Source organism: Bos mutus, chromosome X, assembly GCF_027580195.1.
Source record: "Bos mutus isolate GX-2022 chromosome X, NWIPB_WYAK_1.1, whole genome shotgun sequence".
NCBI lineage: Eukaryota > Metazoa > Chordata > Mammalia > Artiodactyla > Bovidae > Bos > Bos mutus.
Window position 1 is genome coordinate 783,046 of NC_091646.1, and position 11,173 is coordinate 794,218.

Genomic DNA, 11,173 nt, shown 5'->3' on the forward strand with positions numbered 1-11,173 from the left:
TGGTCAGTGACCAAAAGTCATGGTGACCAGTTTTCCAAAATGCTGCCAGTAGCTCCATGCTTACTTACGGTAGCTTCCTCCTCTTCTCCACTGAGCACTGTGGATAGAGACACTCAACAGGATGGGTGGCATAAATGTGGTGGTTACGTGAATCCTTTGTGGACACAAAGTTTGTGGAATCTGAGCACCAAATGCTGGGACATCCTTGTCTGTAACTGAGGCCCGAATGCCCCCCGTGTGTCATTTGCCATGCTGTGTCATCCTTCCCTCCAGTAATGACCAGGTCCACTCTACTATGGTGTCTGTCTCCGCTTGTTGTCATGGCTTTGTCAACTGAGCTAGGCTAGAGCTTCTTTTCCTGGGATTGCTTTCCCTGTCCTGAGTGAAGGTTGGCCGGAAGAAAAGCTGGGGCAAGATTTGGCAGGTGGGAGTGAAGCCACGGCCATTATGTTCTGAAGTTGGGTGTAAGGGCAGGTGCGATTGCCGCTTGTATGCATTGGCACTGACGCCCTGGCACCCCTTGTTGCCGTGGGCCAGCAGGGGGCCTGCAGCGACTCACCCACAGGGTGATCTCCTACAACAGCTCCAGACCCTGGGCCGTGTGCACGTGCAGCTCTGTGTCAAAGGATGCCGGCTCCTTCTCCAGAATGGAGACGGTAAGAGGCAGATGTATGGATCACAGGATTTTATGCCTTCATGGGTTTTACCTTGTCCTTGTGGGTTCAAGGGAATCCTTGCAGCTTCCACTTGGTCTTTGCTCTCCCCAGTTCATATACACCTGTCTGCCCAGCTGTTAGCCTTGAATATCTCCAGTGACTTCAGGCCACCATCAAATGTGAAGGCAATAGCCTTTCATAGACTTCATCTCGGCTCCCACCAGTGCGTGAGATCTAGTCTCTATAATATATCCCTCATGGCCTTTCACTCTGCTTCTCTCATCAAACCCTACAACTGGGTTTTGCTGTATTGTTTAGTCGATCAGTCGTGTCTCACTCCTTGCAATCCCATGGACTGTAGCCCGCCTGGCTCCTCTGTCCATGGATTTCTCTGGGCAAGTATACTGGAGTAGATGGCCAATTCCTTCTCCAGGTGATCTTCCTGATCCAGGGATCAAACCTGAGTCTCCTGCTTGGCAGGTGGATTCTGTACCACTGTGCCACCAAGGAAGCCAATTGTGTGTGTGTGTGTGTGTGTGTGTGTGTGTGTTTTGTGTGTGTGTATTTCAGATTGTTTTAAGCCAGTCATCTCCTGATGGTGACTTCGGTCGTTCCCATGCCTTGGCTGTTGTAAATAGCGCTGCTATGAACATTATGGTGCCTGTGTCTTTTCAAATTAGAGTTTTCATTTTTTTTTCTGGATCCAGGAATGGAATTTCTGGATCAAATGGTAATTCTATTTATAGTTTTTGAAGAACCTGCATACCATTTTCCATTGTGCCTGTACCAATTTATACTCCCACCAACAGTATAGGAGGGTTTCTTTTTCTCCACACCCTGTCTACCATTTATTTGTAAATTTTTGATGATAGCCATCCTGACCTGTGTGAGGTGTTACCTCATTGTGGTTTTGATTTGCATTTCTCTGTTGCTTAGCCACGTTCGTCATCTTTTCATGTGCCTCTTGGCCCTCTATGTCTGCTTTAGAGCATGTCTATTTAGGTCTTCTGCCCATTTTTTGATTAGGTTGTTTATCTTTTCTGCATTGAGTCATTATGAACTGTTTGTGTGGTTTAGATTTCTTAGGTTTACTTTTTCAATTTCATCTTTAATTGTTTTACAGTGTTTTGGGGGCCATGCTGCATGGCTTGTGGGATCTTAACTCCAAATTAGGGATTGAACTCGTGCCCTCAGCAGTGAGTGAGGGGTGCTAACCACCGTACTGCCAGGAATTCCCTATATTTTGGATATTAACCCCTTCTCAGTTGCACCCTTTGAAAATATTTTCTCCTATTCAGTAGGTTTTCTGTTAGTTTTTTTGATGATTTCTTTTGCTGTGCATAATAAGCTTTTCAGTTTCATTAGGGCCCATTTGTTTCCTTCTGCTTTGATTGATATTTCTTTTGCCTTGGGTGATTGATGTAAGAAAATGTCACTATGATTTATGTCACAGAATGTTTCACCTATGCTTTTTCTAGGAGTTGAACAGTGTCTTGTTTTACATTTAAGTTTTTTAACCATTTTGAGTTTATTTTTGTGTATGGTGTGAAGAAATGTGCTAATTTCACTCTTACATGTGTAGCATCCAGTCTTCCCAGTGCCGCTTGCTGAAGAGACTGTCTTATCCAATGCATAGTTTTGCCTCTTTTGTCATGGATTAATTGACAGTAGGAGTGTGGGTTTATTTTGGGAGTCTCGGTTCTGTTCCTTTGATCTATATGTCTGTGTTTGTTCCAATACCATGGTGGTTTGATTACTGTGGCTGACAAAAGAATTTTTCGTTTCTCAAAAAAATGAAAAGATATGTACATGACAATTTACTAAGGCTCTATTACCCTTGCTTTCTCTTTTTAGTGTTAATTGTAGATTATTTCTTTTTTTAATATTTTTCTTTATTACTCTCTTTGGCTGCACTGGGTCTTTGTTGTGGCATGTGGGATCTTAGTTCCCTGACCAGGCATTGAACCCAGGTCCCCTGTAGTGAGAGTACAGAGTCTTAGCCATTGAACCGCCAGAGAAGTCCCACCCTTGCTTTCTTTTTAAGAAGTATCTATTGATTTATTTTTGACTGTGCTGGGTCTTGGTTGCTTCGTGTGAGCTTTCTCCAGTTGTGGTGAGTGGGGGCTGCTCTCTAGTTGTACTGCACGGGCTTCTTATTGCAGCGGCTTCTCTTGCTGTGGAGCACGGAATCCAGGGTGCTTGCGCTTCAGTAGTTGCAGCTCGTGGGCTCAGTAGTTGTGCTTCCCAGATTTTACAGCCTGGCAAGCCGATTCTTTTCCACAGAGCCCCCTCGGAAGCCTAGTTCCCCCTTACATATAGAACAAAAACAGTTTTGCACAGTTTTTTCCAAATCTTGATTTCCTCCCTTTCAACACTATGTCCTGTGATACTGCAGATTCTCCAAATTCTGAACATTTTGATTTCATTCTCTAAGGAAGGAGCTTGCAAGACACATGGATGAGACTGCATTCAGATTGCACATGAGTAAACCTGAAAAAAATTTGGCAGATGAGCCATCCTAAAACCTGCTTCTGGGCTTGGACACTTTTGTCCTGGACATTCTCACGTTGATTTGTGCTTATGGCCATTTCCATGATTGGAAAATAAGATTTGAACTCTCAGTTCAGTTCAGTCGCTCAGTTGTGTCCAACTCTTTGCGACCCCATGAACAGCAGCACGCCAGGCCTCCCTGTCCATTACCAACTCCTGGAGTCCACTCAAACCCATGTCCATTGAGTCGGTGATGCCATCCAACCATCTCATCCTCCGTCGTCCCCTCCTCCTCCTGCCCTCAGTCTTTCCCAGAATCAGGGTTTTTTCTAATGGGTCAGCTCTTCGCATCAGGTGGCCAAAGTATTGGTGTTTCATCTTCACCATCAGTCCTTCCAATGAACACCCAGGACTGATCTCCTTTAGCATGGACTGGTTGGATCTCCTTGCAGTCCAAGGGACTCTCAAGAGTCTTCTCCAACACCAAATTTCAAAATCATCAATTATTCTGCGGTCAGCTTTCTTTAAAGTCCAACTCTAACATCCATACATGACCACTGGAAAAACCATAGGCTTGACTAGACGGACCTTTGTTGGCAAAGTAATGTCTCTGCTTTTGAATATGCTGTTTAGGTTGGGCATAACTTTCCTTCCAAGGAACAAGCGTCTTTTAATTTCATGGCTGCAATCACCATCTGCAGACTCTGAAAGTGACAGTTGCTCAGTCCTGTCTGACTCTTTGACACCCCATGGACTATATAGTCCACAGAATTCTCCAGGCCAGAACACTGGACTGGGTAGCCGTTCCCTTCTCTCGGGGATCTTCCCAACCCAGGGATCGAATCCAGGGCTCCTGCATTGCAGGCAGATTCTTTACCAGCTGAGCCACCAGGGAAGCCCTTAGGAGCTCTAAGGGGTAACAAATGGGATCAGTAAATTCAAGCTCACGGAAATAGCCCATTACCAGTGAGAACATAGTTCCCAAAGGAAAAAAATAGAGCCACTTTTCCTACACCTGTGGTACCTACCTATCTGCCATCTATCTATCTGAATATATACAGATACAATCTCTTCCTATAAAGTTCAGGTCCTTGTAACACAAATGTCCTTTAGGGAGGAAATTAGCCCTCCTAAACTCAATCCTTCCATCTTATGAGTAGTTCATATTGGGACTCAATGTGACCTGAAAGTACTTAATGCACTGAGGAGCTGGGTTATAAGAGAGTTCAATTGAACTACTTGAAATATTCAAAACCAAGCATAATCTGAGGTAAAATGAGTGATTTTGTGAATATTTCAGTGCTGGCACAAGGGAGTAATTGGTTCAGAGAACACACTATAGGAGTAACTAGCATCTGTTTAGTTGCACCAAGATGGATGGGGTGGAAAGCTTAAAGTCCATGTTCTCCCGCTGTTGTTTTTCAGTGTTTGGTAATGCAAGGTAGGGAGTGGCAGCACTAAATCTATCAATGAAAACAAAACCAAAACTGAACAATTGCAGACAAAATTCTAGTGACCCATAAAGGGTAAAAAATAGAATTGTAATATATAGTCTACTAATGCCTTGAAGATATCACACAGATTCAATGTTATGAAACTATCAAATACATAAGTGAATATTCTCTTGAGGAATTTCTAGTCTCAGGACTTTTTAAACCACTTTTTGTGGTACAATTAGGAACAAGTGGGTTTTGTGGAATTTGTTTGGTGTTGCTGGGGTCAATTCAGGGTAGATTTGGACCTGTGTTAATCTGAAGTACTTTTTCATTTCCTCAAGTAGTGATGAGTTATTTCTAGGTCATGAGATCAGCAGGTGAATACTTGAGACCATAGAAAACCTTAAGTTGTATCAAAGAAGCACTGGTAGGAGGAAAAATCAGGAAAGTTTTATTATTAGCTTTGCTGCAGAGCCCTGTGTGAGGGTTGTGATGGACCTGGGCTGCAGACCTGACAGGGGTTGGAGTGACGGGTCTGGAAACCTGGGCTGGGAGCCTAAGGCCAGGGGCTGGGCTCACAGCCAGTCTGGCCAGGGCTTGGGAGGCTCAGGCCTCTGCTCTGTCACACAGGCAAAGAAAACTCACAGGCAAAGAAAACCTGACGTTTTGGTGACTTGCTTCTCCTGGCTTTACATAGTGATCTCTTAGAGGAGTTCTCAAGGGCGAAAGAGCAAGAAGAAACAAGGGTAAAGAGAAAATGTTCTCATCTGTGTCCAGACTACAGCATGAATACCCAAGAATATCCTTTTCTCTTGCTTTTTTTTCATTCAGGTATATTTGACATACACTAGTTTCAGGTGTGTAACATAATATTTGTTGTTCGCATACATTACAAAATGATTACCACAAGTGTAGTTAAGGTCCATCACCATACAGTTACAGATGATTATTTCTAGTGATGAGAAGAAACTCATTTTTGTTAGTGCTATTTTTTTTTTTGTCCACGACTCGTACCTTTCAGGATCAGTTCCCTGACCAGGGATTGAACTTTGGTCATGGAAGTGAAAGCTCAGAATCCCCACCGCTAGATCCCAAGGGAACTCCCAAGAAGAAACTCTTAATATGTTTTTCCTTTTCTCTTTTTGCAAATATAACAGACTTGCTTTCTGTAATCATTATTGGGAATAGAGACCTAATGCTGGCCCACATACCCCAGTGTGGGCTCTGGTTGTTTAGGGAGGTACATTTTGGTTGGTACCACTGGTCCATTTGAATCCTCCCAAAATGAGCCCTATTGCGCTTTCTTATTGGCTCAGATAATAAAGACTCTGCCTGCAATGCAGGAGTCCTGGGTTCTATCCCTGGGTTAGGAAGATCCCCTGGAGGATGAAATGGCATCCCACTCAATATTCTTGCCTAAAAAATTCCATGGACAGAAGACCCTGGTGGGCTACAGTCCACGGCATTGCAAAGATTTGGACATGACTGAGTGACTAACACTTTCACTTTAAAAATGAGCTCTATTACACTCGTCTTCTTGATGTACTCATGTAGAGGAAGGATCCTAAATCCTAAAATTACAGAGCAAAATGAGGAGTCAGGCAAGGGGAGGAGGCTTCCAGTGTCACAATTTGTAGTCTGGGAACTTCCAAAATGATTAAATGCCATGTAAATACCATTAACTAAGATGCTGAGTGGAAGGTGTGGTTTCATTGACATGGTTTTGTTAATAGTTGCCAGACATCCTGGGAAAAGACTTTGTGTGACCCCACCTCCACAATTAAAAAAAATTTTTTTTATTGAGGTACAATTGACATACATTATTTTCTTAGGCTCCAAAATCACTGCAGATGGTGACTGCAGCCATGAAATGAAAGGACACTTGCTCCTTGGAAGATAAACTATGACCAACCTAGACAGCATATGAAAAAGCAGGGACATTACTTTGCCAACAAAGATCAGTCTAGTCTCAGCTATGGTTTTTCCAGTAGTCATGTGTGGATGTGAGAGTTGGGCCATAAAGAAAGCTGAGTGCTGAAAAACTGCTGCTTTTGAACTGTGGTGTTCGAGAAGACTCTTGAGAGTCCCTTGGAGTGCAAGGAGATCAAACCAGTCCATCCTAAGGAAATCAGTCCTGAATATTCATTGGAAGGACTGATGCTCAAGCTCCAGCTCCAATACTTTGGCCATCTGATTCGAAGAACTGACTCATTGGAAAAGACCCTGATGATGGAAAGATGGAAGGCAGGAGGAGAACTAGACAACAGAGGATGAGATGGTTGGATGGCATCACTGACTCGATAGATATGAGTTTGAGCAAGCTTCAGGAGTTGGTGATAGACAGGGAAGCCTGGCGTGCTGCAGTCCATGGGTCACAAAAGTCAGACACGCCTGAGTGACTGTAATGAACTGAACTGACATACATTATATTAGTTTCAGGTGTATAACACAGTGATTCAGTTATCTTATACACGGTGAAATGACCACAGTAAATCTAGTTAACATCATTACCACACCACAATTTTTCTTATAATGAGAACTTTTAACAGCTACTTGGTCAACAACTTTCAAATGGACAATACAAATATTATTAACTATAATTACCACCTTGTACATTACACATCCCCCTATGACGTGTTTGTACCTTTGAATCCCTTCACCATTTTTTGAACCTCTGGGGACCACCAATCTGTTCTGTTGTGTGAGCATTAAAAAAAATTTTTTTTTGGCAGATTGTTGCTTGTTTTGAGAGTCCTCCATGTAAAAGGAGAAGAAAATGGCAACCGACTCCAGTATTCTTGCCTAGAGAATCCCCTGGACAGAGGAGCCTGGTGGGCTGCTGTCTGTGGGGTCGCACAGAGTCAGACACGACTGAAGTGACCTAGCAGCAGCAGCAGCATGTAAAAATGATATCATACAATATCTATCTTTATGATTTATTTCACTTAGCATAGTGCTCTCAAGGTTCATCCATGTAGCCAATTCAAAGTTTCCTTTTTGTGGGTAAATAATGTTCCATTGTATATACAGGTATGCCTCATTTCTTGTGCTTGACTTTAATGCACTTTGCAGATATCGTGTTTACACATTGAGCTTTGTGGCCACCTTGCATCTCCAAGTCCAGTGGTGCCATTCATCCAAAAGCATTTGCTCACTTCTTGCCTCTGTCACATTTCGGTCCTTTTGGGAATATTTCAAGCTTTTTCATCATTGTTATATTTGTAATGCTGATCTGTGATCAGTGATCTGTTACTATTGCAAAAGTATTCGAACTTGCTGAAGGCTCAGAAGATGGTTAACATTTTTTAGCAGTATTTTTCAATTAGGGTATTTATGCTATTGTCTAAGACATAATGCTATTGCACACTGAATAGAATGCAAATACAGTGTAAAAATGACATTTATATGTATTGGGAAAACAAGAAATTTGTGTGGATGACGTTGTAGTGCTATTTGCCTCATTACTGTGCTCTGGAGCCAAACCCACGGTATCTCCGAGCCATGCCTGTATACACGTGTTCTTTGTCCATGCATCCGTGGATAGACAGTGAGGTTGTTTGCTTATCTGGCTGTTGCAGGTAATGCTGCAGTGAACACGGGGGTGCACACTGTGGCTGACCTTGTTCTAAAATGCCTAGTTCCACTCTCCTGCCTTAGATCTCTTGATGGTGTTGGACTCTCCTAGGTGAGGCGAAGGGCTGGTAGGACCATGGTGTTTCACCACTCAGGCAACATCACCACTATCTAGAATCCTGAACCTGAGGGTAGAACCGAATCAGCTGACAGTGTCCTGAGCCCGCAAAAGCCGGAGGGTGGGGACAGGTTGGCGTATGCAGAAATGACGGTGGTCTGCCTCTTTCCCTCCAATTACTGGCTGGGCAGAAACTGAGTTAGAATGGACTTGAACCTAGTTAGGTGAACTTGCCTTAGCATTCAAGACTAAAATATTAAGGCAGTATCCAGAGCTTCAGCAACTCTCGTGTCCCAGTAAGACAAGTCACAAGCCCCCTGAGCCCCCTTGCCAGACCACCTTTCTAACTCTCAAGAGGTTAGACGGATAAAAGACCCCCTCAGTCATCGTTCTGTCTAGAAAGCCAGCATGTTCCTTCCTAGTAACTATTTAGTTCAGACTGAAGATGGCCTTTAAATTGGTGCTGTTTCCCTCATTATGACTTTGAAAGGGGTTGAGTTTTTATCATGCCCAGCCCCCTCCAAAGACCAGGGTGACACTGTCCCTAGTGAGGAGGGGCAGAGCAGCTGGACTGCTGGTAGAGCACTAACATTTCTTTATCCTGTTACCAGGCAAAGCACTGACAGCAGGGACACGGTACTGTTTGCGAGCGGGCTTACATGTAGGACGTGGAAAATAATCCAAGAATACTAAAAGTGAGAGGACAGGAGCAAAGCAGTAAGCCTAGACCAGAGCTTGGCACATACAGTCTACCATCCCTAAGGGTGGGCTGGAGGGAGGGATGCAGCCTTAACCTTCCTACAGTATTTTGGCAATGAAATAGTTCCTTCCATTTCATCAGTAGCGTATAGATTTGCATGTTGTGTTTTTCTCTCAAGACCTTAACTGCCCAAGGCTTACGAGTGGGAGGGCCAAGTGTTGGTGATATCAGAGGGCTGTAATTCTCAGACAAATGTCCTCTGTGCCCTTGGGTCACCCTCTCATCATAATCCTGTATGGACCCCAAAGGGCCACATTGTTTTCGGGCCCAGCTGGAGTTGGGTGCCTCTGCTGCCACTGCAGCCCCAAACACCCAGGCCCCCCATGCCACCCTTGCCTCCTCCACCTGTGCCCTCCTTTGTGTGAGCTTGGTTTGGCCTGGCAAGGGCCCCTGTCTACAGCATTCATTTTGTGGCCCCTGTCTTGTAAGACCTGTTTCCTATGACAGTTTTTCTAAGGTGTTTTTCTGCCAGTTTCAAATTTTTCATAGCACCTCAGCAAGAGCACTTCAGTGAATGCCTGATAGATGAACTGAAAAAGTGAAAACACTGTGTTTTTATAGGGCTTTTGGGGGGTATTTCCAGGAAACATGTGAATTCTCTTGTATACTTGTTTTTATATGTGAAATGGGATTAGTACTCTATGGATAAGAATTGCTGAGGGCTTCCCTGGTGGCCCAGTGGTTAAGAATTGGCCTGCCATTGCAGGGTACATGGGTTCGATCCCTCGTCTGGGAAGATCCCACGTGCCGCAGAGTAACAAGTCCCATGTGCTGCAACGACCGAGCCTGAGGGCTGCAACTACTGCAGCCTGCATGCCCAAGAGCCCGTGTGCCACAGTTAGAAGCCACCATATGAGAAGCCTCCACACCACAACGAGAGAGCAGCCCCTGCCTGCTGCACCTAGAGAAAGTCCATGGGAAGTGATGAAGACCAAGCCCCGCCAAAAGTAAATAAATAAAACTGTTGTCAAAAAAAAAAAAAAAAAAAAAAACAAAAACAAAAAACAAAGAATTGGTAAGGAATGTCAAGCTGGTCCCTTTTCATGAGATGACATCCCTGAGTCACATTCGCTGGGCCCTGCACTTCTCAGGCATATACAGGTGAAAGATGCGGTGGGGAAAGTCTCAGTGACAGAACGGTGTGCCTCAAAATGTGGCCGAGCTCCATTCATGATGATGAGTTCAGGCACGAGCCTGGACTTCTAGGGAAAACACCCTATTTCAATTCTCAGTATTAAAAAAAAAATAAGTTAGTTGCTTAGATCTTCTAAGCAATGTCCTGGTTGTTTTGCACACTCTTCTTCATTTAATCAAAAAGAAAATCGACGAGTAAAGTGTTATCAACATTCCCATTTTATATATGAGGAAACTGAGGCGCAGAGGCTTTAAGAAAGTAATTAGTAGGTTAAAGATGATGTATTGGTGAGCCTATTTGTCTATACTTAATAAACTTTGTTGATAAGGGCATTTTCTGTTAGCTATTTGGGAAAAAAACTCAATTTCAATTCTCTTAAAAAAATTAAGTATGTTACTTAACTCTATTAAGCATGTCCTGTGTATTTTATAACCTCTGTTTCATTTAATGAAAAATTAGAATCAATAAGGTAAAAGAAAGTGTACCAGGCTGTGGGGTAAAAATAAAGATTTTAACACTCTTAAAAGAAAAAAAACAATATTATATATGTTAGTTAGATCTCCTAAGCAATGGTAGGTGTTTTTCACGTTAAGCTTCATCTAATTCAAAAGAAAATCAACGAGGAACGTGTTCTCAGTATTTCCATTTTACAGATGAGGAAACTGAGGCACAGGGGCAGTAATGAAGTTACAAGAAGTGAAACGGATAATGTCTTTGAGAGTGTATTTATCTACACTCAATAAACTTTGTGGAAAGGGGCATTGTCTATCTAGATTGTTGGAGAAAAACACTCAACTTCAACTCTCTCTTCTAAAAAAAAAAAGAAATGAAGTTTTTCCCTTAGATCTACTAAGTAACATCCTGGATGTGTCATATGCTCTGTTTCATTTAATTAAAAAAAAAAAAAAGAGCACTCCCATTTTATAGCTGAGTAAACTGAGGCACAGAGACATTAAGGAAGTGACTATTAAGTGAAAGAGATGCTTTCTGGTGAGCGTATTTATG